The sequence below is a fragment of the Pinus tabuliformis genome, chromosome Q (assembly GCF_031772625.1).
Source record: "Pinus tabuliformis cultivar Carrire ecotype Pingquan chromosome Q, CPIR1, whole genome shotgun sequence".
NCBI classification, from domain to species: Eukaryota; Viridiplantae; Streptophyta; class Pinopsida; order Pinales; family Pinaceae; genus Pinus; species Pinus tabuliformis.
This window is the reverse complement of record NC_142296.1, coordinates 878,209,738-878,236,299: the sequence shown is the minus strand read 5'-3', so window position 1 is coordinate 878,236,299 and position 26,562 is coordinate 878,209,738.

Below are 26,562 nucleotides of genomic sequence, written 5' to 3'. Positions count from 1 at the left end.
ATGATTTTGATTATGATGGTTGCATTTGATCTAATCATATGTGATAGGTTTATATGTTTACATATGATGATTTGGTCAAAGAGCTAGTTTGACTTCTTGTGACAGGAAGTAAATAGACTTGCAAGTGTACCTTATTGACAGGCCACCAATGAGGTATGATTTGAATTTATTTCAATTCCTTTTAATCTAATGGAAATTATGTGCTTGGTATAGGAAAGCATGGAAAATGCTTGGTTTAGTAGTTGGAATTGATTGCAAGAATTAGTAGCAGAAGCAAAAGGAATTGGGACATGCAACAATCTGCTGGTAAAGCATTCAGGAGCAAGCCCATTGTCAGACACTAGCACCCAATAATGCCATTGAGTTCCATGAGCATGCTACGACTGGTATGATGGTTTTGAGGCAAGGATATGCCTTGGTTTTTGGACCTTCTGATGTGAGAAAACCTTGCCAAGGGATGGATTGCCTAGGATAGAGGATGCCAAGGAACTTGGAAGGTGAGTGACTACAAAAAAGGGGGTGACCAGATTGCCTGAGGGACTATGTAGAAAAGAATGGAAGGTCAAGGAATGGATTTGTTTTAGTAATTAGCCTTTCTAGATAGAACCATATGCACAATGGGAGTGTTTTCTAGAAGAATGAGCCGGTAACTATTTAATGAGAGAACATGTAGTGCATGGATCTTAGCACTGGACATTGGATGCATGTTTGACTTTGGTAGTAGATTCTGGACTTCCTGGGAAGGAGGTGAATCCTGGTATTACATTTGAGAGTGGAGGTGTGAGCCTCCGGATTCCCTTGTTGCTGATACAAGCAAAATATCCTTTTATTTTCTAGTTGAGAGAATGTGCATATGTATATATGTGTATATAAGTATATGTGGTTGTTATTGTAAGTACCATAAGGGGATGTGTTATAAAGATCTAGAAAACGGTATGATTATCATGTTTTCAACAGGTTGTTCATTGTAAATACTACAACAAGTTAAGTTATAAAGCTCCATGGGCAGTATGTTTTGCTTTTCAATGGTTTTGTTGGTTGTAGGTGTCATAGAACACCAAGGATGGCGTTCCCCTAAGGGGGAGGGTTATGTAATAGCCTCGTGCATCACTTGTTGTGTTTATGGCTAAGGGGAAATTGACAAAGGCAATGGAAAAGACTTTGAAAAGGCAAAAGGGTATTTTGGATTTTTCTTAATGAAAATAATGGAAATTAGGAGAAAAGGAAGGTGAAAGGTCATAGGTTGGATGCGAGGAGGAAATTGAAGGAAAATAATGGAAAATTTAAGAAAATAGTGGCATCAATAATAAAAATTCTTATGAGGATCAGTTCACAACCTTTTGTTTGTTCAGTTGCAGGATTAGTCTTAGAGAGGAGAAGAGCACCAAGAGGAGAAGGAGATCAAGCAAGAAAAGGAAGGACAAGGAAATAAAAGGAAAGCAAAGGAAGGACAAGGGAAGCAAAGGAAAGAAAAGATCAAGTAAGGAAATGTTGGATCAAGCGGTTTCAATGGGAATGCGTGTAGGTAATAGGTTGCATGTATGATTTCCTAGCTTGTTTTGGAATTCACGGCATATGCATGTGTATATTTGGTTTATTTGTTGTTGGTGGCATGCATATTATCAGTTTTTGACAGTGGTTTTAGCCTTGCCTTTCCATTTTGGGATAACCATGCTGTGATGGGATTCTTTCTTGGTTGAGCTTTGGATTGCTGGGAGGTTTTAGATCCGGGTGAGGTGGTCTTAGGAAAATCCCAAGGGTTGGGGGTGGAGATGGTTTTCTCTGGGAAGCCCTCAACAAGTGGGTGGAGACAGGAAAATTCCTTAAGGGATGGTTAAGGAACTCTAAAGCATCCAAGCTCGGTTTGGTTTTGAGGTCTTGGGAACATTTTAGGTGAGATCACAATATGGTGAGGATGGAGGTGGTTTAACCTATGGATTCCGTTGGTTGTTTATGGATTGATTTATCCCATGAGATCCCATATTCGTGCTTGGAATATGGCATGGGGGTGATTGTCTAAAAGAAATATTTGGCTCAACCCAATCTATGGTTGGGTGGTACATGGAAGTCCCTGATTTGGTTTGTATGTTTGGCATGCAGGTATGTGGTTAAAGGTTGTTATAAGCATTAGGGTTAATTATATGGTTGTCATTATATTGCTGTTATGGTTACATGTATGATAAATGCTAGTTGAGCAGTGTAATCATATGCCCATGTGTTGGATATTCATGAATGATAGTAACCTATTGTTGTATGCATTGTGGTCATATGCCTTATGATTATGGTCATTGCGACTGAGGTATTGATGTTATTATGTTCTGCACTAATTTGGATTGACCTATGTAGATGATTATGGTTATGACAATAAAGTATGAGTTAATATATTGTGATATTATGTCATACTAATTTACACTGATTATTCATATGTGATTTTAATGCATGAATGACAATTGTTTATGAGTTTATGATGCGAACATGTTAGCTAGTTACTATTATGGATATCATGAATTTATTTATGTTTGATTTGATGTGTTATGAAGTTATATCTTGCTAATCTAAATTGATTGTGTAGACAAGATGACATTCGCTGAGACACATTAAGGTATGAGTTTGCTTATGTCGGCTATTTGGTCTTTGAATGTTTGATTATGTCGTCTATTTTGCGTTTGATTATTTGGTGTCGATTATGCCATCTATTTGTTGCATGAATATTTGATTAATTGCATGATATGAGTATGTGTCTGTAAGATTGAATATAGTCATGATTTTGTTTCAAGATGGTTTTACTAACACATTATGTGCTGAGATAGTTGATATGCACTTGAATGCAAGGGGGTGCTAGTTGTAGTATTATGATTAATGACTGTAAGTTGATTTCAAATTAATATACATTATGTATTGATATTTGGAATGTGTGACTGACATGTGTGAACAATTGTAGGGAAATGTGTTTGGTATTAGCATGAAGGGTTAATAATTGATTTGTTTATATAGATAATAGCTGAATGATGTGATAGAATATAACAAGACTCAATTGTAGAAAGGTAAAAGGTAAAAGATAGGATTGGGTGAGAATTCCTTTGGCTATATTTGGAAACTGCAATTCCAAACGAATGAATTCTTTGAATAAATGGTCTTCTTAACCTAAATTTTGTTTGAAATCATGTGGATATATGTTATATTCCTAAACATGTATTTCACAAGTATATAAAGCTAGTTTCAAGTTACGGATAAATTCATCAAAGGATTGGAGTCCCTTGGAAGATGGCGTGGATGTGTTCAGTTGCAAGGCAATGTGCTTGACACAACAAGGTAATGCAACCAATGTATTGTTATCTTTACTTATACATCGACAATTGTGTGTTTATGACATTATGAGGTAGTGATTGCATGGAAAAAGAGACTTCCATGAAATATTGAAGATGGATAAGGTTGAATTTCCCTTGGAGGAATTGGGAACCCATGGGGTTGACTCGTGGTGTTTGTTGGGAGTTTTCTGCCTTCAGTATTTTGAGATTTGTTTGAGCTTGATTTATTGGTTTAGATTGTTTTTGGTGCAAGGCCTTTCCCCTTTGTTTATGGTGTCATGTTGCTATTGGTGTTTCATGGTTTTCCTTTTGCTTATTTCTGGTTCTTACGTTTAATGGTTTGAGGGTCTTGGGAATTAATTTGGGAAAGAGGAAATTTAATGGAGCTTAGGGAGAGATGAATGAAACCTAACAAGTAATGTAAGACTCAAATGAAGCCCGATGCATGTATAAAGGTAGCTGAAGGAAAGAATATGAAAACTAGTTGGACTAGTTGGGTTTATTGGGGTGAATGGACAGTGTTGGGACAATCATGAGAAAGGTAATAGGAAAGGTCAAGTAAATGGATTTGAGGCATCATATGACTTGGATATATTGGGAACTGTTGTTCTCAACGTTGTGCATGTTGTGCACGTGTAAAGGGAGTTCTCTTAACCTTGACCTTGTGATATATGGTAATTATATTATGATTATGATTATGTTGATGTCTATATATGTATACATGTATGTATGTATGCCATTATCTGACAAGGTTGTCAGGGATCATTCTTATGGAGGAATGATTGCTTATGCAGGTGAATGGCATGAAGAGGTCTTTAGTTTATAAGGAATGAAGTGGGAAGAGTAGCCCTAACATATTTATGAGGTTAGTATCATGTGGATATGATTTAGTATTATGTGCTTGTACTATGCCTATGTTTATGTTATGGAAAGTTAAAGTTGAAGGATACATCAGCGGAATGAAACTAGTGTGATTTGTGGCATGCTGGGACAAGAATAGACAAGACACTAGAAGTAAGGTTTCCTAGTAGAGACAATGTGGTTTCTGGATGCGCAATACTATTATTGTGTATCTGTTATACATGATGTAACTATGGTGTTGTGTGCATGTTTCATATATAATGTTGTGTGCATGTACAATGTTGCATATATTGTATTGAGTACATATAATGCTATGTATGTGTTGTATATGCAGTGCTATGTACATATGGTGTTATGTATGTGTTGTATAGCAGTGCTATGTACATTTGGTGTTATATATGTATTGTATATGCAATCTTGTGTATGTATGGTGGCATATGCATGTTGGATATGCAATGTTGTGTGAATGTTGTACATGTGGTGCTATGTACATATGATGTTGTGTGCATGTTGTACATGTGGTATTGTGTGCATGTGGTGTTGTGTGCATGTGGTACTGTGTACATGTTGGGGAAGAGGTGTTGTGTACATTGGGTGTTGTGTACACATTGTGCAGGTGGCATTGTTTACATGTAGTATTGTGTACATGTCATATGTGTTGTGTTGTGTATATTTGGTATCGTGTTACATGTATTGTGTAGTCGTTGTATTGTGGCCTATGTATTTGTGGTATTGTATGGTGTGTACATATATGTATTGTGTTGTACACTAGGTATAGGTGTATGTGTCGTGTTGTACACTGGGTGTAGATGTATGTGTGGCATTGTACACCGAGTGCAGGTGTATGTGTTGTGTTGTACACTAGGTGTAGGTGTATTTTTTGTGTTGTACACAAGGTGTTGGTGTTGTGTTGTGTTGTACATTGTGTATGTGTATGTGTTGTACAATGTGATGAGATAGACAAGTATGATACTGTCATGGCCCTTGTTGTTATTGAGGGTTGAGGAGGTTTAGTCTTGGGATACCCTTTTTGTTGATATTGAGGGAGGAGGTGGTTCAGTCTCAAAATTTCTTTGTTGCTTTAAAAGAAGGCACTGGGTACTTGCTAGGTTCAGAAACTGATTTAGTGTGTGTTTGAAAAGGATAAAAAGCAAAGGTAGAAGCAAATAATCATTGAAAGATAAGTATTCGTATTTTATTTCAGTTTTTAATAATGCATGTGATATATGACTCTAATTTATGATGATTACATGTGATATATGATTTTGATTATGATGTTTGCATTTAAGCTAACCATATGTGATATTTTTATATGTTATGATTTGGTCAAAGAGCTAGTTTGAGTTGTTGTGACATGAAGTAAACCGAATTGCAAGTCTACCTTATTGACCAGCCACCAAGAGGAGAAGGAAATCAAGAAAGCAAAGGAAGGACATGGAAGAAAAGGAAAGAAAAGGAAGGACAAGGAAAAAAAGGAAAAGAAAATATCAAGCAAGAAAAGGTTGGATCAAGTGGCTTCAATGAGAATGCATGTAGGTAATAGGTTACATGTATGATATCCTAGTTGGTTTTGGCATGCATGGAATATCCATGTGTATATTTTGTTTATTTTCTATCGGTAGCATGGATATTGTCGAGTTTTGACAATGGTTTTAGCCTAGCCTTTCATTTTCCAGATAGCCATGGTGTGATGGGATTGTTTCTTGGTTGAGCTTTGGATTGCTGGAAGGTTTTGAATCCAAGTGAGGTGGTATCAGGAAAATACTAAGGGTTGGGGGTGGAGATGGTTTTCTATGGGAATCCCTCAATAAGTGGGTGGAGACTAGAAATTTCCTAAAAGGATGGTGAAGGAACTCTAAAGCATCCAAGCTTGATTTGGTTTTGTGATCTAGGGACTGATTTAGGTGAGATCACGATATGGTGATGGTGGTTTAACTTATGATTCCCTTGTTTTTTTATGGATTGGTTTATCCCATGAGATCCCAAATTCATGCTTGGAATATGGCACGGGGGATATTGGATGAAAGGAATATTTGGTTTAGCCCAATCTATGGTCGGGTGGTACATGGAAGTCCCTTACTTGGTTGGATTTTGAATATGGTTAATAAGAGATAGGTTCCTCTTGCTTTGATGAGTAAATGTATTTGTTATTATGTGGCTTTAATGGTTGTTCTATCATTTTCATTTATCTAGTTATAAGCATGGTTAGTTGACATATCTATGTGTGGCTCTTATCACATTTCCATTAATGAATGTCTAGTTAATGAATGCATGATATAATTGGTGTTATGAAAATTATTGTGAGAAGGAATTGGACCTTCTTGTTTACTCTCAGTTAAGTTTAAGCTCCATATGTTCATTTGTGCATTCATGACCTATAGGTTGCATTTTTACCATGTGTTTGACGAACTGACAGTCCCAGTTGGGAGGGGTCAAGTCAATCCCTTGATAAAGTTTTATGTTAGAGTCTTTGACTTGGTGTCAATTATTGTCTTGGTAAGTCTCATCAAGTTCTAAGCATTGATTTGGAGACTAGCCTCGAAAAAGTGGCTTAAATTTCGTAGTATCTAACACATAACTGGTTGAAAAAGACTGTAGTCTCTCCCTTGCAGGCTTGTGGGAGCGATTGCAGGGTTTCAGTCACATCGAGGCCTTGTCATTGTAGAATTGTTGTAGAAACTCCGATAGATATAGAATTCTAGTTAAATTAAACACAAGTATTTTTCTAATATTCAAGAGATGAGAGAAAGAATTTGCTCCATAAAATCAATGTATTAAATTAATGAAAAATAGTAATACATGAGCAACCAAACCTCTAATCCCAAAGGGAGGTGGTTATATAGAAATTTCCGAATCTAGAAAACTAGGAAAAACCTAGTAAAAAACTAGAAAAGGCTAAGAAAAGCTAAAGGGAGGCCTAAAATAGAAACAATGACTCAAGACAACCTATGCCAATTATCAACCATGAGGAAAGCATGAGGAGGGGTGCATTTCCCAAGGAAGGAAACTTTAAAACATGCTAAAATGGTCCGAGGGACCAAATCCCTTGATTTAAGGGGGAATCTTCATGTGGGGTGCCAATCCTCAAATTACTCAAGTGGATGAGTTGTGGTTAGGTTTGAACATGCACTTAGATGTCTAAATGGTTTAGGAAAGTGGTTGGACCAATATTTCCATATTATTAAGCCTTTAAAGGAAAAAAGCAAGGGAAAGTTGGTCCACTGAGCTAGTTTACCAAAAACCAAGTGTGAACATGATTTTTAGTGCATGTGGCTAAGTCAAGGATACTTAGGCTAAAAAAAAAATGTAGATTTTAGGATTATATTCCAACACCCCCCTTTCATCCTAAATCACTTATCTAAACTGAGTCCTGTCCAAGATTCCATGTTAGGTACTTAGGTACAATAAATAAAAGATCCTCATAAAATGAAGAAAGAGGGAAAACCTTGTGGGAACCCCCCTCCCCCAAAAGACGAAAAAAGGGCTAAGTGGCCAGAAGGGCCTACTCATCTGTCTCCACCACTCCAAGCATAGCTCTCAATTCTAAATATTTATTTTCAGTGAAAGACTTGGTGAAGATTTCTGCAACCTGCTGCTCAGTGGGGCAGTACTACAGTGATATGACTCAGTCACAGATCAACTCGTGGATGTAATGCATGTGAATATTGATGTGCTTGTTCCTTTGCCTCTAAACTAGATCAATTGATATTTGAATGGACCCTAAATTGTAACAAAATGTGACAGTCAGAAGTGGATACTGAATACCAAACTCGGAGAGAAGCCCTTGCAACCAAACAGCTTGTGTAGCTGCATTAACTGCACCTCAATACTCTGCCTCGGCTGTAGATAAACAAATCATGAATTTCTTCTTGATAGACAAGCAAAAAGGCCCTAAACCAAAGCTGAAAGCATAACCAGAGGTGGACTTGCGGTCTGTACCATCGCTAGCCCAATCAAAAGCTATGTACCCAATTAGTGAAAGTGGGCAATATGTAGCATACAAGATACCAAAACTGGAAGTACCTTTCAGATATCTAAGGATTATCTTTGTAGCTTTCTAGGAAAGCTCATGGGGCTTCTCTATATATCTAGAACAGAATCCCACTGCAAAAGATATATCAGATTGGGTGTGAGTAAGATACAACAAACTCCCAACCAAATGTCGATACAGTGTACTGTCCACCATAGGTGTAGTACCCGCATCCTCAAATCTGATCCTCGAAAGAAAGGGAGATGTTGTTGGCTTGCATTCTGTCATCTGAAAGTGGAAAATTAGATCTAATGCATACTTATACTATGCCATCTTGATCCCTGAAGTAGACTGAGAAAATTGAAGACCAAGAAATGAGTGAAACAGTCCCAAATCTGTCATGGAAAATCGATCGTGCAATGCTGATTTTGCCGAAATCAATAGTTGAGGTAAGGTTGCATGTCATCAGAAAATCATCTACATAAAGTACTATCAAAAAAAGGGAATCATCATGTTTCAGCAAATAAACATTCGGATCAGATTTGCATCGAATGAATCCAATGGAAAGCAGGAAAGAATCTATCTTTGCATACTAGGCTCTGGGAGCCTGCTTTAGGCCATACAAAGATTTCTTTAATCTGCAAATGAGGGAAGAGTTCTGAATGTATCCCTATGGCTTCTCCATATATATCTCCTCCTTGATATCTCCATGAAGAAATGCACTCTTCACATCCATTTGATGAACTTCCCATCTGTGAGAAGCAACAATGGCCAAAACTAGTAGTCCATTTTTGCAATAGGTGCAAATGTCTTTGTGTAGTCTATGCCATGTACCTGTGAGTATCCTTTTGCAACAAGTCAAGCTTTGTACTTGCTGATCTCACCATCTACAACAATATTTTTTCAATAGATCCATCGGCATCAAACAAGCTTTCTTCCTTTCGGAAGTGGAACCAAGTCCCATGTGTTGTTTTCCATGAGAGCAGAGTACTCTTCATCCATGGAAGCCTCCCAAAGCGGGTTTCCAGCAGCCTCAGAGTGTGACTGTGGATCTAAACCAAGTGGCATATAGAAATTTATGGGAAGCAATGTTTTGGTGGCATCCAGGTCTTGAGGAGCCCCAAAAAACAGTGATCTAGTCCTTCTCGCATCCACAAGATCACCGACTAGTTCACCCGCATCTTGCAAGGTTTTCTCTGCCCAAGTTGGTAGATGAGTTGGAGCAGCCATGAATTGCTCCTCATCCTCTGAATCAAACCCAAGAGACTTCTCTAATGGCTGATCTGAAGTTCTCAAATAAGTTTCAGACTCCTCCTCATTAGTGGCAACAAGCAGTTCCTCGGCAAGGTCTGTTGAAAAATCATGCAGTGATTCTTCTTCAAACTTCACACTTCAAGCTATAAGGAACTTTTCAGTGTGAGAGTCCAGCAATCTATATCCTTTGAAAATGTCAGGATATCCAAAATATATACATTCAACACTTTGAGGCTCCAAAGCCATCCTCTTATCTGTCGGAATGTGAGCCCATGCTCATGAACCAAAAACGTGAAAGTGCGACACTTTTGGTTTCTTACTAGTCCAACATTCAAATGGAGTGGTGCCTTTGTGTGCTTTGTGAGGAATGCGATTCTGAATGTATGCTTCAAAATTAATAGCTTCAAATCATATCTTAGGAGCTAATGTTTTGGACTATAGCATACAATTGGCCATCTCTTTTAACGACCAGTTTTTCCTCTCTGTGACACCATTCTGCTATGGTGTATATGGCATTGTGTGTTGTAGCTGTATATCTGCATCAATACAAAGTTGTTGCACATCTTTGTTTACATACTCCCCCCCATTATTAGTACAACGTATCTTAATTTTACACCTAGACTCATTCTCAGAAAGTTCTTTAAAGTCTATAAGGCATTCAAATACTTATGATTTTAATTCCAGAAAAAATACCCAAGTAAAGTGAGAGAAATCATCTATGAAGGTGAGTACATATCGAGCCTTACTGATTGAAGGCTGCAGGAATGGGTCCATGATGTCATTGTGAATCAGCCCAAGAGGTTAAGAAGCTCTCTGTGCCTTCCCTTTGTCAAAATTTTTCTTTGGATGCTTGCCAAGAATGCATCCTTGACATACATCGCTTGTGAATTTAATAACGGGCAATCCTTCTACCATGTTTTCCTTGCTGAGTTGATGCAAGCACTTATAGTTTAGATGGAAAAATATTTCATGACATAACCTGTTGATACCATTATATTTTGACAGAAATATAGTTCTAATATATTTATGAACAAAGTGGGAGAATAAATACAAATGAGAACCATGATCTGGAATTCCATGTGCAAGCTGTGAGCACATGGAAATGTCGGTAATCACTGCGAAGTTCGGAGTGAACTCCACCTTCCTTCCAGATCCAAAATGAGTGCTCTGATATATCAAGAGAAGATTTTTAGATAACGAAGGAACATGAAGCACATTTGTGAAGGAGCCTCCTTCAAGGTCTACAATTCCTTCTACGAACACCTTTGCGGGTGTGGCATCTCCTAAGTAAATTCGGGATCTGGTGCTTTCTTCGATGGAGGAAAATTCATCTTTTGATGCAACCATATGGTTTGATGCACCTGAATCAAGGATCCAAGATGATGGAGTGGATGTGAAATCCATTAAATCATGAACATCTTGTGCTCTCCCTCTCCCATATCCCATTTTGTTATCATCCTTCTTCTTTGCATTCTCGGGCACGGTGAGATTGTGCTGCTGCCATTGCTTAGCCATCTCATCGATTGTTTTCCTCATGCAATTTTCTTCAGGATGAAAACCTTTGGAGCAGTAGCTAAAAAGTGTTCTTTCCTTCTTCTTCTTACCCTTAGGCAAAGAAGAGCTCTCTAAAGATTGTACGGGTCTCTCCTTCTTCATTCATTAAATTTACCATTCCCTTTTTGCTTGTCTCTTCCACTGCTCTTTGGAGCATCAGTAGCCACAAGTGCTTGGTTCTTTGAATGCTTTATGGCACCAATTTGGAATAACTTAGCTTGCTCTTGAGTCAATTCTGTAATGAATTCATTCAATGGAGGCATTTTCCATTTTCCCTGAGTCAATTTAGATGCTTGAAAAGACAATACAAATACGGAATATTTAGGGCCTAATTTCGATAGAATCGAAAGGATGAGTTTATCTTCCTCTTTCTTGACTCCACATGCATCAAGTTCAACAAGGAGGGATTTAAAATTGGCAAAATATTCTTGCAGGTTTCTTAAATGAGTTGGATTGAGGGATATGAGTTCATTCTCTAGTTGATGAACTCTTATTTCATCTTTCTTGCTGAATAGTCCTTCCAATGTGGTCTAGACTGCATCGAGAGTAGTGAGGAGTTCTCTAGAAATTTATAGGCATATCAGCCCAATTTCTTCATCTAATTTATTGAAATACTTGATCTTCTCCACTGTATAAGTCAGTTCAGGGTTCGTTCCCATTGTTACCCTGTAAAGCCCTTTGCTTCAGAGGAGCAGAGTGATCTCTGTCTTCCATTCAAAGTAATTGAAAGGATTTAAAATGAGTTTTGTGGGCTGAGAGAGATGATCCATTTCTTCTTTATGCACCTCCTGATGATGTATACCTGAAAATAAAACCATGTACAATCCACTAGATTCGAACTAGCTCTGATACCATGTAGAATTCCTGCAGAAACTCCGATAGATCTAGAATTCTAGTTAAATTAAACACAAGTAATTTGCTGATATTCAAGAGAGGAGAGAAAGAATTTTCTCCATAAAATCAATGTACTAAATTAATGAAAAATAGTAACACATGAGAAACCAAACCTCTAATCCCAAAGGGAGGTGGTTATATGGAAATTGTTGAATCTAGAAAACTAGTAAAAAACTAGAAAAGGCTAAGAAAAGCTAAAGGGAGGCCTGAAATAGCAACAATGACTCAAGAAAACCTATGCCAACTATCCTCCGTGAGGAAAACATGAGGAGGGGTGCATTTCCCAAGGAAGGAAACTTTAAAACATGCTAAAATGGTTCAAGGGACCAAATCCCTTGATTTAAGGGGGAATCTTCATGTGGGGCGCCAATCCTCAAATAACTCAAGTGGATGAGGTGTGGTTACGTGTGAACATGCACTTAGATGTCTAAATGGTTTAGGAAAGTGTTTTGACCAATATTTCCATAATATTAATCCTTTAAAGGAAGAAAACAATGGAAAGTTGGTCCATCGAGCTACCAAAAACCAAGTGTGAACATGATTTTTAGTGCATGTGGATAAGTCAAGGATACTTAGGCTAAAAAATAAATGTAGATGTTAGGATTATATTCCAATAGTCATGAGAGAAAATGGGGGTTGAGATCAGTGCAATGCTAGGTTAACTCAGTGGTTGGGCACTTGAAGTGGTGAATTAGGTCTTGGGGGTCCTATAACACCTAAGGGAGGTCGGTAAGGTCTTGTTTTGTCGACTCCATTTCCTTAAGGTCATATAGGAGGTTGAGTCTTATCGTAGTGAAACTTAGCTCATGTTTACCCTGGGAGAGCCGATGAAAGTGGGTTGATGTGGGAGGAAGCAGTTATAGGGTGGTATCAAAGCATGGTTCAAATGCTTGGACTGGATAGGATAGATGCATGTTGTTATGCATGCATTGTCATCATTAAGGTTGTCATGCATGAGGTCATTTCATGTGGTTTATGTCATCATGATATTATTGGTATGTTATGATAATGATGTGTTGGCTGAGATGAAGCAAGAGATGTAGATCATCAAAGTGAGGTTATAGCACTAGACCTCGGGGTAAGAGAACATCATCATATAGGCTTGTATGTTTGGCATGTAAGTATGTGGTTAATGGTTGTTACAAGAATTAGGGTTACCTATATGATTTTAATTATATTGTTGTTATGGTTACATGTATGATAAATGCTAGTTGATCAATGTAGTCATATGCACATGTCTTAAATAGTCATGAATGATAGTAACCTGTTGTTGTATGAATTATGGTCATATGACTGATGATTATGGTCATTAATTTGGATTGAAATAAGCATATGATTATGGTTATGACATTCAAGTATGAGTTAATATATTGTGATATTATGTCATACTAATTTAGACTAACTATGCATATGTGATTGTTATGCATGAATGGAAATTGTTTATGAGTTTATGATGTGAACATGTTAGCTAGTTATTTTTATGGATATCATGAACTTATTTATGTTTGAGTTGATGTGTTGTGAAGTTATATTATGCTAATCTAGATTGATTGTGTAGACAAGATAGCCTCCCCTGAGATACATTAAGGTATGAGTTTTCTTATGTCGGCTATTTGGTGTTTGAATGTTTGATTATGTCATCTATTTTGTGTTTCAGTGTTTGGTGTCTATTATGCCATCTATATGTTTCTTGAATGTTTGATTAATTACGTGATATGAATGTGTATGTAAGATTTCATGAAGGAATGATCTTATTTCAAGATTGTTGTACTAACACATTATGTGCTAAGACAATTGATATGAACTTGAATGCAAGCGGGTGCTAGTTGTAGCATTATGATTAATGACTATAAGTTGATTTCAAATTATGACATGGTTGTCAGTCTTGGTAAAGGTTGATTTCAAATTAATAGACAAGATGTATTGATCTTTGGAATGTGTGACTAATATGTGTGAAAGATTGTAGGAACATGTGTTTGGCATTAGCATGACAAGGTAAGAATTGATTTGTTTATATAACTAATAGCTAGGTGATGTGATAGAATATAGTAAGACTCAATTGCAGAAAGTTAAAAGGTAAAAGGTAAAGGAAAGTAATTGGGTGAGAATTCCTTTGGCTATGTATTGTTAACTTAAATTTTGTCTGACATTATGTGGACATATGTTATATTCCTAAACATGTATTTGACAGGTATATTAAGCTAGTTTTGAGTTATGGCTAGATTCGTCAAAGGATTGGAGTCCCTTGAGAGATGGCGTGGATGTGTTCAGTTGCAAGACAATGTGCTTGACACAACAAGGAAAGGAAATAGTTTATTGTTGTATTTATTTATAAACTAGCAATTATGTGTTTATGACATTATGATGTAGGGATTGTATGGAAAAAGAGACTGCCATGAAATCTTGAAGATGTCTTAGGTTTAATTTCCCTTAGAGGCACTGGGAACTCATGGGGTTGAGTCATGGTGTTTGTTGGGTTTTTTGTGCCTTTAGTATTTTTATATTTGTTTGAACTTTATTTACGGGTTTTTATTGCATTTGGTGCAAGGCCTTGCCACTTGGTTTGTGGTGTCGTGTTGCTATTGATGTTTCATGCTCTTCTTTTTTCTTGTTTTTGGTTCTTACCTTTCATGTTTTGAGGATATTGGGAATTAGTTTGGCAAAGAGGAAAGTTAATGGAGATTAGGAAGAACTGAATGAAACCTAAGAGGTAATCTAAGACTCAGATCAAGATCGGTGCATGTATTAGGGTAGTTGAAGGAAATAATATGACAACCAGTTAAACTAGTTGGGTCCATTGGGGTAAATGGAGAGTGGCGTGACAATCATGAGAAAGGTAAGATGAAAGGTAAAGTAAATGGATTTGAGGCATCAGATGCCTTGGATATATTGGGAATTTTTGTTCTCAATGTTGTGCATGGTGCATGAATAAAGGGAGTTCTCTTAACCTTGACCTTGTGATATCTGGTAATTATGTTGTGATTAAGATTATGATGATGTCTATATATTTATACATGTATGCATGTATGTAACTATCTGACAGGGTTTTTAGGGATCATTCGTGTGGAGGAATGATTTCCTATGTAGGTGAATGATAGAAGAGGTCTTTGGTTTATGAGGAATCGAGTGGGAAGGGTAGCCTTGACATATTTATGAGGTGCGTATCATGTGGATATGATTTGGTATTATGTTCTAGCCTATGCTTATGTTATGGACATGTAATGCTAAAGGATACATCAACAGAATGAAAGCAGTGTGATATGTGGCATGATGGGACAAGCATGGACAAGATACCAAAAGTAAGGTTTCCTGGTTGAGAAAGTGTGGTTTCTGGATGTGCAATAATATTGTTGTGTATCTATTGTACGTGATGTACCAATGGTGTTGTGTGCATGTTGCATATAGATTATTGTGTTCCTTTTGCATATATGGTACTGTGTACATATAGTGTTGCATACATCTTGCATATATGGTACTTTGTACATATAGTTTTGTGTATGTGTTGTATATGTAGTGCTATGTATATATGGTGCTATGCATGTGTTGTATAGCAGTGTTGTGTACATGTTGTATATGTGAAGATGTGTACATATTGTGTTGTAGGCATGTTGGATATGCAGTGTTGTGTACATATCATGTTGCGTGCATGTTGTACATGTGGTGCTACGTACATATGGGGTTGTGTGCATGTTGTACATGTGGTATTGTGTGCATGTGTTGATGTGTACTATTACACAATATTTTTTTCATACCTCCTATTCACTTCCTATTCCATATCCCGAAGTGCCAAAACATTGACTACTGTGTAGCATATCCATCATGATATATATACCAAAATCTCCATGAAGAATCCAAGGAAAACTGCCCTAAATCCATTTTGAAGAAGTTAACTAAAAACCTAAGTTTTAGCATTAGTGCCCTTTGATCCATTGCTTGCTCGTGCTGATGGAAGGTTGCACAATTATACACTAGTGCTACCAGCACAGATTTTGATAGGAAAACCCACGTTGAACCTCTTCTGGTAGGTTTTCCCAAATTGTAGGAGAAGCTTCATGCACTATAACCTTCGAGAACAACGAGTTGGATATTGGTTGTTGTTGATATGGTCTAGCTCTCTCATTTGGACCTCTTGATCTAATCATCATGGGCTTTCCCCTTGATATGTGGACCTTCCTCCCTATTTTGTGGATCCCTAACTCCCTCTCCATTCCTATAAATTCGCTCCCTTCTATCCCCAAATGGTTGGTCATTGATTGCTACATCCCTATGCTGAGATTATGCTTACTTGCTAACCATTCTCGCTTGGAGGAGTGATTGAAGAGTCTTCACTTCGACTTGGACATCCACCAAAAGGAGGTCTCCAACATCAAGGCACAGGTTGTATGCTTCCATTTTTAGCTTATTAATATATACATATGATGTTCACTTTCCATAATTGTGTAAATGTCTATGCTTTTAGCTTAATACTCGAGCTATTTAGTAGATTATGTTTGATGTATACCATATATTCTCTTGTATCTTGCATAGCTATTTGATCTTCCTTGCAATTACTTGGACGTGAAGAAAAAGTGAGTGAGGCCTGGAGAAAAAGATTCAAAGTCATCTCTAAAGAATTGAGCAATTAACATCAGAGTGAGTTAGGTTTCTCCTTCTCTCTACATTTGTTAAACATAAGCTAGGAAAGTGTATGTTAGTTAGTTTAGCTTGTTGCTAGACCCACTCATTGGGCCAGAGGGATCGCCTTTGTTCGTAGAGGGGATTTACCTTCACAACAAAATGGTGACTCCATTGGGGGTTTACGCGTTTGCTGAAAAAGGGGATCCCATTTATTTTGGATGAAATCACTCAAAAATATTTTGATGCATTAAAGAACACCCTTGTTAGTGCTCCTTTCCTGCATCCCCCCAACTATCACGCGATTACTTATTGTACTTTGCCACAACCGATAATACTATTGCCATGGTACTGGTGAAAGACAATGATGTTGGAAATGAACACATGATCTACTACTTAAGATGAAATCTTATCAATACCAAAAGTCCATATGCCCACGTCGAGAAAGTTGGTTTAGCAGTTTTTCACACTATTCAACAATTTCGACATTATATTCTCTTGTGGAAAACTACTGTGATTTTTTATTACAACTCCATGACCTACATCCTGACTTGTCAGTTGTTGGGGGGAATATTCTAAGTGGATTATTATCCTTCAGGAGTTTGATTTGGAGTTTTATATAGCCAAATAAAAGAAATCATTGGTTTTTGTTGAGTTAATTTGTGATCTTCCCTCTGCAACCACATCTACGGATTTTGATGAGCTCATTCCTAACGAGACTCTCTTTCTCATCAACAATTTTGACCCATGGTATGGGGATATTATTTTCTATCTCCAAACCCAAACTTTTCAATCAGATTTGTCCAATTCTGAACGTCGTCACATTCCACATCAGTCCCAACCATATTGAATCATTGGCGATAATTTGTACCTTGTTGTTGTCGATTCCATCCTTCCTAGATGTTTGACACTTGAAGAAGCTGAGAGAGTCCTAAATGACTGCCTCTCTGGGGCATGTGGTGGTCACATGTTAGGGTATGTTACTGCTCAAGAAATCCTTCATGCCGGTTATTTCTGGCCTTTGATCTTTAAAGATTGCATTTTAGCAGTCCAAAAATGTCATTCCTACCAAATTTACAACCATAAATAGCATGCCCCACCCACACCCCTACACCTAGTTGTTACCGTCAACCCCTTTTCTAGGTGGGATATTGATTTCATGACTTGTAACCCTCACTCGATTGGGGGGAATGGTTATATCATCATAGCCGTTGATTATTTCACTAAATTGGCCGAGGCGATGCCCACACATGATGCTAATGGTAAAACTACTTAATTTCTTTTCAACGATGTCATAGATCTATTTGGTTTCCCTCAATCCGTCGTTACTAATCATGGATATCATTTCTGAAATTACATCATGGTAGAGCTCACTTCTCGGTTGTGTTTTCGTCACGACAACTCAACTCCTTATTATCCACATGCCAATGGCTAGGTTGAGGCAGTCAACAAAGTCTTGGTTACTATGATTCAATGCACCACTGGGATGGATAAATCAAATTGGCATCTTATTCTATTTTAAGCTCTCTAGGCTTACTAAACTGTAGCTAAGACTGCCACTAAATTCACACCCTTTCAGCTAGTGTATGGTCTAGAGGCAACTCTTCCAATTGAGTGTGAAATTCCTTCACTGAAACTAGTTGTTGAATTACTCCCTGATACCTCACCTGAGGAGGAATTTTTACTTTACCTCAAAATTCTTGATGAAACTCGCCACTTTGCAGTGTTAGTAATTGAAGACGAGTTAAGGCTCAATACGATATAACTGTTTCTCCCCACATTTTTGTTGAAGGTGACTTGGTCTTGCTTTATGATCAAGCCAATGACAAATTGGGAGTTGGGAAATTCGAACCAATGTGGCATGGGCCTTACATTGTCAAACGAGTTTTACAAAAAGGTGCCTATGAGTTAGTAGACTATGAAGGAAATTCTTTGGCTGAGCCCCAAAACGGGCTTTACCTAAAGAAGTATTATGCGTGATTTTCCATGTAAATACTTTTGTACATTAGTGTGTTTTCATTAGTGTGTAGTGTGGTTTTGGTGTGTTAGTTTTCTTTTACAAATGTTTCCTTCTGCTTACCTTGTGCTCTACTTGGTTTGCAGATGTCATCCAACCGTTACATCAGTTTTTCTGATGGTGGTTGTCGTAGTACATAGAATCTATCTTCCACTGCATGGGAAATCTATGACCCTAATGGTGAGTTAGTGAATTTACAAGGTATAATTTTTGGTCGTACGACTAATAACATTGCCAAATATAGTGTGGTCATCGAGCTTTTGTTAGAAGCTATTGATCTTGGCCTTAGAGAGTTAATAGTAAAACTTGATTCACAACTCATTGTACTAGAACTTAATGGACAATATTCAGTTAGAAACCCTAAAATTGTGAGAATGTATTTGCGAGTTCATCTATTGGAAAGAAACTTTGATTTTATTACTTACCATCACCTTCCAAGGCGCATGAATACATTAACAAATGCATTTGCTAACTATGTGTTAGATAGACATTTGTGAAGCTCGTAAATCATAAAGCATCACATATCAGACATGGTAAACATAAACACACACACACACACACACACACACACACACACACATATATATCGAGTGTTTGGAAAATAGTTTGCTACATCAAAATGAAAAACTATGTGTTCTGAGACACATGGCTTTATAAGTCTACAATAGTGCAAAAAGTAAACTATATTTGGCTATTCACCCACATGGTGCTCATGATAGCACGAAATGGGCCTGATTACTCGGCCCAATAGCTGACGCAGTCTAGCAGAAACCCCTACAGTGTGCCTTTGGTAGCATAATGGCACCTCATTGATCAAGGCGTACTCTGGAATCCCCCTGGTTAAAAATTCTAGGTTACACTCTACCTCGACAATAGGATCTTCTCCCTCCTCATATGGAGCCTCCTCAACCTGGCGTGCAACTCACCTCGATATTGGAGAAACCCCTGGAGATGTTTCTGGTCCCACATTTGCAAAACATCATAAGTCAAATATCAGTACACATAAAAAAATAATAATAAAAACATCAAAAACTTCAAAAAATAGTTTTTACCTAAATCGATCCACTCTACCCCTAGAGGAAGTGGAAGATATGGATCTCCTTGGAAATCTATGCCTACATATGCCCAATCATCAACCATGATTAGCTACAGATGCATCCATCCAAAAAATGGCAGAGGGAATGGCATATGTTGGCTACCTCCATGTCGAGGCATAAAATCTCCCCATCCAAGTAATCATGGATATCTAGGCATTGGTGGATCCAATTCCAACCACTGATAATGGAACAATGGCACACATTCTAGGATGAACATCACCAAAATAGATCCGAAACCAAATTGTTTTAGATTCCTTGACTTGAAATTGGTAAATTGGTGCTTCATGCACACCAATAAACCCTCACTCCAATTGAAAATTATGGGATTCAAACACTCAATTGCATATGGGAAATGAAACTTTTTTTCCTCATGCAATGCTTGAGCCCTAGCTACTCGGCCATGGTGTGCAAGATTGTTCATAGTGGGGGGTTGGTAATGGTCTTTATGCCAATTTTCCCACTTTGGGTTTTCTTGGTCCCTGGACAATGCCTCATAATTAGCATATCCATGCTCTCTCCTCCAGTGCTTTATCTAGACAACTGCACCTGTTGTCCCTTTATATACAACCTGGTGATGAAATAAATGTCGACGACCTCTATTTCAAGCTCTTGATCCCCGATCATGAATAGTTAGTGATCCACATCCCACCAACTAATTAAATGCTGCAATAACTCAAGCTATGATATGATCCCAGGAATCATGAAGAACTTGATCAATATACATGATCATAGGGCATCAACACAATCTTGATCCTGCATAGCCTGATGGTCATTAGCTTCATGTCCCCTTTATTTCCATTCAATCACTAGTTTGTACTGATTATCCTGTGGAAAATCAATAAAACAACATTTCATGAGCTTCCATGGAGATAAAATCCAAGATAAACTATTTTACATGGAGGATTTCACTTTAAAATATTCTACCTCGGTGCTAGCACATTTATTTATGAATTTTATCACGCTGCTAACGCGGGGACCTAATTGACAACAGGGTGAGCAACACGAGTGTGATGGCTAAAACCCGCGTTGGTCACCCATGATATAATTTTTTTTCAAGTTCACCTTGTAGACTATCCTATGGATAAAAATCCATGAAATGACTACCAAAATGAAGAGGAGAGACAAATATTTTACTTGCAACAAGCGGCTCATCAAATGGTGTCCTGGATTGATCGTGCTCCTTCCCTGAAAATCGAGGTAAAATGGGGTAAAATGCTCTCACAATTGCAAATTGGTAAAATGGTAAAAATGACTTACTTTTTTCCCTATTTATAAGTTTTAAATAATATTTTTACCAATTTAGGGCACATTTCACTCATTTTTTAATATTTTTCCTTGAAATCGGTAATGTGTGTTTCCTTGTGTAGCGACATGTCATATATTCTTGATGAAGATGATTTAACTTGAATGATTCGACGAGTTTTATTTTATCACTTTTTCGGACTCGTCAAAAATAAATGAAAAAGAGACCCCTTAGAGTCGTCTTTAGGCTCTTTTCTAACTATCCAAAAATGAAAAGATTGCCGAGTACTTGTCGTTTCAAACTCGTTAAAGTAAATGAAATGACATCTACTCAGTATAAGTTTAACCCTTTTCTGGACTGAGATAGACTATTGTATGAAAAAAGAATACCTTAGTTGAACATGGCTAAGAGGTTCTCTTGGATATTGTTTTCTACCTTTTCAAGTTTAAGAGACGATTTATGAAAAGGCACCTTTGGAGTTTTCTTTTTCACTTCTTTTTCAAACTTTTTAAACATGAAAAAGATACTAAGTTTCACCTTCTTCGGACTTGTAAAACATAAATGAAATATGAATTTGCACCATGACAAGATTGATTTTCTCCTTCCTAGGGTTTGTAAAAATTACCAGGATGGACTCATCAAAAGGATGAACTTATATGGAAAGAATATGCTATCCCCTTCAAGCTTGCGATAAACAAATATATGGGGTACTCGCTAGAAATGGTGGGGGAAAAGTGAAAGTGATCATCTCTTGTATTTTTGAAAAGACATCATGTCACTCTTGAACATGACACTCATTTGTTACTCGTGTTGGGTTTGGGACATCCTCACTTGGTCACTTGCCTTCCTAGATATGGGAAATCCATTTTTCCTCTCATCTGATTATACCAATTCATTATCATGACCTATGATCCTATGTTGAGTCAAATGCTACGAAACCTAGATTTAGTCGTGTTGTCGATATATTCAAGAGAAGTCATATCTGTAGTTCTTTGCTGCTCATACACTATCTAAATTTCTACCACAGTCTCGGATCACACTTATCTACTCTAATGCATTATTTTGTTTCTTGTTGATGATGTTGGATTCATTATGGATCTCCTTCGACGGATCACTTATTGTCGAATTCAACTCATTATCTAGGAAGATGATCTAGAAACTCCTTTCCAGTACCTTAGAGCTTGCATACCTCAATGACAAGTTCTTCACATTTGACAACATGTTTACATCATTGATCGTCGATCGTATGGTTCCACAGGAGTTTGAATTTATCTTCACTATTCATAGTCATGGATTGTGCTGATTGTAACTTGAGAGCCATTGTCATTATAGGTGGTTTATCTCATACCTGTTAACGGTTTACAATATTTACTGAGAATCACGTGGTTTTCTATCATGTTCGACTTTGACATATCTATTCACATGTTAGAATTCGTACATAGATCAGGTCGAGATGGAGCGCAAGACCCTAGATTTTGTTTGATAAAGTCCAAGTTGTGTGAAGTTATGATTTATTCATGATTGTACACATATTTCCTCTAGATGGATGGTTGCGACCATATCGTGGGTCCATATTCACGATCCTTTTTATTCAGATGGTTGTGACCATACTGAGGATCTTTTCACATGATCCCTCCTATTTGGATGACTACATCCATACCATATATTCATGTATTATTAGATTCCTGTTCATGTATCATTAGACACGATCATCATAGATGTCAGATATGTATATGCCTCATTTGCAGGTCGGCTGACGGTGTTGTTCTCATCCTTGCACTGACTTTTAAAGCATCTCAGCCATCACTCCCTATTATTCCTTCATGCTTTAAGGGGCATCTGTTACACAATATTGTGTCATACCTCCTATTCAATTCTTGTTCCATATCTCAAAGTGCCAAAACATTGACTACCATGAAAAATATCCATCATGATATACAAACCAAAATCTCCATGAGGAGTCTAAGGAAAACTGCCCTAAATCCATATTGAAGAAGGTTAACTAAAAGACTAAGTTTTAGCATCAGCACGCTTTGCTCCACTGCCTGCCCGTGTTGATGGATAGTTGCAGAGTTATATAATAGTGCTTCTAGCGTGGGTTTTTATAGGAAAACCCATGCTAAAAATTGTCTAGCATGTTTTCCAAAACTAGAGGAGAAGCTTCGTGCATTAGAACCTTTGAGAACAATGAGCTAGATATTGGTTGTTGTTGATATGGTTGAGCTCTCCCATTTGGACCTCTTGATCTTATCATCATGGGATTTCCCCTTGAGATGTGGACCTTCCTCCCTCTTTTGTGGATCCCTAACTCCCTCTCCCTTCCTATAAATTCACTCCCTTCCATCTCCAAATGGTTGGTCTTTGATTGTTGCATCCCTATGTAGAGATTATGCTTTCTTGCTACCCATTCTATCTTGGAGAAGGAATTATTGAAGAGTCTTTGCTTTGACTTGGACATCCACCAAAAGGAGGAATCGTACATCAAGGCATAGGTTGTATGCTTCCCTTTTTATCTTATTAATATATACATTTGATGTTCACTTTCCATAATTATGTAAATATTTATGCTTAACTTAATACTTCTTGATCTATTAAATAGTTTATGTTTGATGTATGCCATATATACTCTTATATATTTCATAACAATTTAATCTTCCTTGTAGGTACTCATACGTGAAGAACAAGTAAGGAGCGAGGCCTGGAGCGAAAGATTCAAATTCATCTCCAAAGGATTGAGCGATTAGCATCAGAGTGAGGTAGGTTTCTCCTTCTCTCTTCATTTGTTAAACATAACGTAGGAAAGTGTATGTTAGTTTGTTTAGTTTGTCCCTAGACCCACTCATTGGGCTAGAGGGATTGCCTCTATCCATAGAGGGGATTTACCTTCAAAACATGTACAAGTTGTACATGTGGTGATGTGTTCATGTGGTGCTGTGTACATTGGGTGTTGTGTACAAGTTTTGCAAGAGGTGTTGTGTACATTGGGTGGTGTGTACACATTGTGCAGGTGGCACTGTTTATATGTGGTATTATGTACACATCATACATTTTGTGTTGTGTATATTTGGTATGGTGTTACAGGTATTGTGTAGTCGTTGTATCACGATGTATGTATTCGTGGTATTGTATGGTGTATACGTATATGTATTGTATTGTACACTAGGTATATGTGTATGTGTTATGTTGTACACTGAGTGTAGGTGTATGTGATGCATTGTACATTAGGCGTATGTGTTGTGTTATGTTGGGTACATATGGTCTTGTAGGCATGTTGGATATGGTGTGCTGTGTACTTATGGTGATGTGTGCATGTTGTACATGTGGTATTATGTGCATGTGGTGTTGTGTACATGTTGTACATGTGGCGTTGTGTGCATGTGGTGCTATGTAGATGTTGTGTAGGTGGTGCTGGTTACATTTGGTGGTGTGTACACGCTGTGCAAGAGGTGTTGTGTACATTGGGTTGTGTGTACACTTTGTGCAGGTGATTTTGTTTACATGTAGTATTGTGTACATGTTGTGTTGTGTATATTTGGTATCGTGTTAGAGGTATTATGTAGTAGTTGTATTGCAACCTTTGTATTTGTGGTATTTTACAGTGTGTATGTATATGTATTGTGTTGTATACTAGGTATAGGTGTATGTGTCATATTGTATATTGAGTGTAGGTGTATGTGTGGCATTGTACACCAGGTGTAGGTGTATGTGTTTTTTTGTACATCGGGTGTAGGTGTATGTGTCGTGTTGTATATGGGGTGTAGGTGTATGTGTCGTGTTGTACACTGGGTGTTGGTGTATGTGTTGTGTTGTACACTGGGTGTTGGTGTATGTGTTGTGTTGTACACCAGATGTTGGTGTATGTGTTGTGTTGTACATTGTGTATGTGTATATGTTGTATAGTGTGATGGGATAGGCACGTATGGGACTATCTGGGCCCTTATTTCTATTGAACATTGAGGCAGTTTAGTCTCAGGATACCTTTGTTGCTGATATTGAGGGAGGATGTGGTTCAGTCTCTAGATTCCCTTGTTTATTAAAGAGAAGGCATTGGGTACTTGCCAGGTTTGTAAACCAATTTAGTGTGTGTATGAAAAGGATAAAGAATAAATGTAGAAGCAAAGAATCATTGAAAGATAAGTATCAATATTTTATTTCAGTTTTTAATAATACATGTGATATATGACTCGTATTTATGATGGTTACATGTGATATATAATTTTATTTATGATGTTTACATTTGAGGTAACTGGATGTGATATGTTCATATGTTTATACATGATGATTTGGTCAAAGAGCTAGTTTGACTTGTTGTGACGGGTATTAAACAAAATTGCAAGTGTACCATATTGACAACGCACTAATGAGGTATGATTTGAATTTATTTCAATACTTTTTAGTCTAATGGAAATTCTGTACTTGGTACAGGAAAACATGGAAAATGCTCGGTTGGGTGGTTGAAACTGACTACAAGAATTAGCAGCAACGATAAAAGGAATTGGAAAATTCAACAGTATGCTGGTAAAGAATTCAGGAGAAGGGCCATTGTGGGACACTGGTACCCAATAGTGTCCACTGAGTGCCATGATCATGCTACAACCAATATAATGGTTTTGAGGCAAGGATATTCCTTGGTTTTGAGAAATGGATATGCCTTGGTTTTTGGACCTTCTCATGTGAGGAAACCTTTCCAAGGGATGGATCACCTGGGATAGTGGATGCCGAGGAACTTGGAAGGTGAGTGACTACACAAAAGGGGGTGACCAGATTTCCCGAGAAACTATGTAGCAGAGAAGGGAAGGCTGGGGAATGGATTTTTTTTTTGTCGTTAGCATTGCCAGATGGAATCATATGCACATTGGAGTGTGCCTTGGAACAATGAGCCGATAACTATTCATTGAGAGAACAGGTAGCGCACGGATCTTAATGTTGTACATTGGATACATGTTTGACTTTGGCAGTGTATTTTGGACTTCCTGGGAAGGAGGTGAATCCTGGTATTACATTTGAGGGTGGAGGTGTGAGCCTCTCGATTCCCTTGTTGTTGATACAAGCATCATGATCATATCCTTTTATTTGATGGTTGAGCAAATGAGAAAATATTGTATCGAGAAAATACTATTGGTTGAAGAAAATGTGCATAAGTATATGTCGTTGTTATTGTAAATACCGTAATGAGATATGTTATAAAGCTCCAGTAAATGGTATGATTTTCATGTTTTTAGTAGGTTGTTCATTATAAATACTGCAATGAGCTAAGTTATAAAGCTCCATGGGAAGTATGTTTTTCGTTTTAGCAGTTTTTCTAGTTGTAGGTGTCATAGAAAACCGAGGAATGTGTTCACCTAAGGGGGAGGGGTTTGTAATAGCCTTGGGTTAAAAATTCATGTATTAAAGTTAATAAAGGAAAAATAAGACCAAGGTCATGGGACATGTATTCCAAGATGAATGTTGGGAAAAATATCCTAGTGAGCATCACTTGTTGTGTTTATGTCTAAGGGGAAATTGGAAAAGGCTTTGAAAAGGAAAAAAGGCATTTTGGAATTTTATTTATGAAAATAATGGAAATTATGAGAAAAGGAAGGTGAAAGGTCACATGTTGCATGTGAGGATGAAATTGAAGGAAAATAATGGAAAAATGAAGAAAATATAGGAATCAATAATAAAACGTCTTCCGAGAATCAATTCAAAACCTTTTTTCAGTTTAGTTCTAGGATTAGTCTCAAAGAGGATAATAGCACCAAGAGGACAAG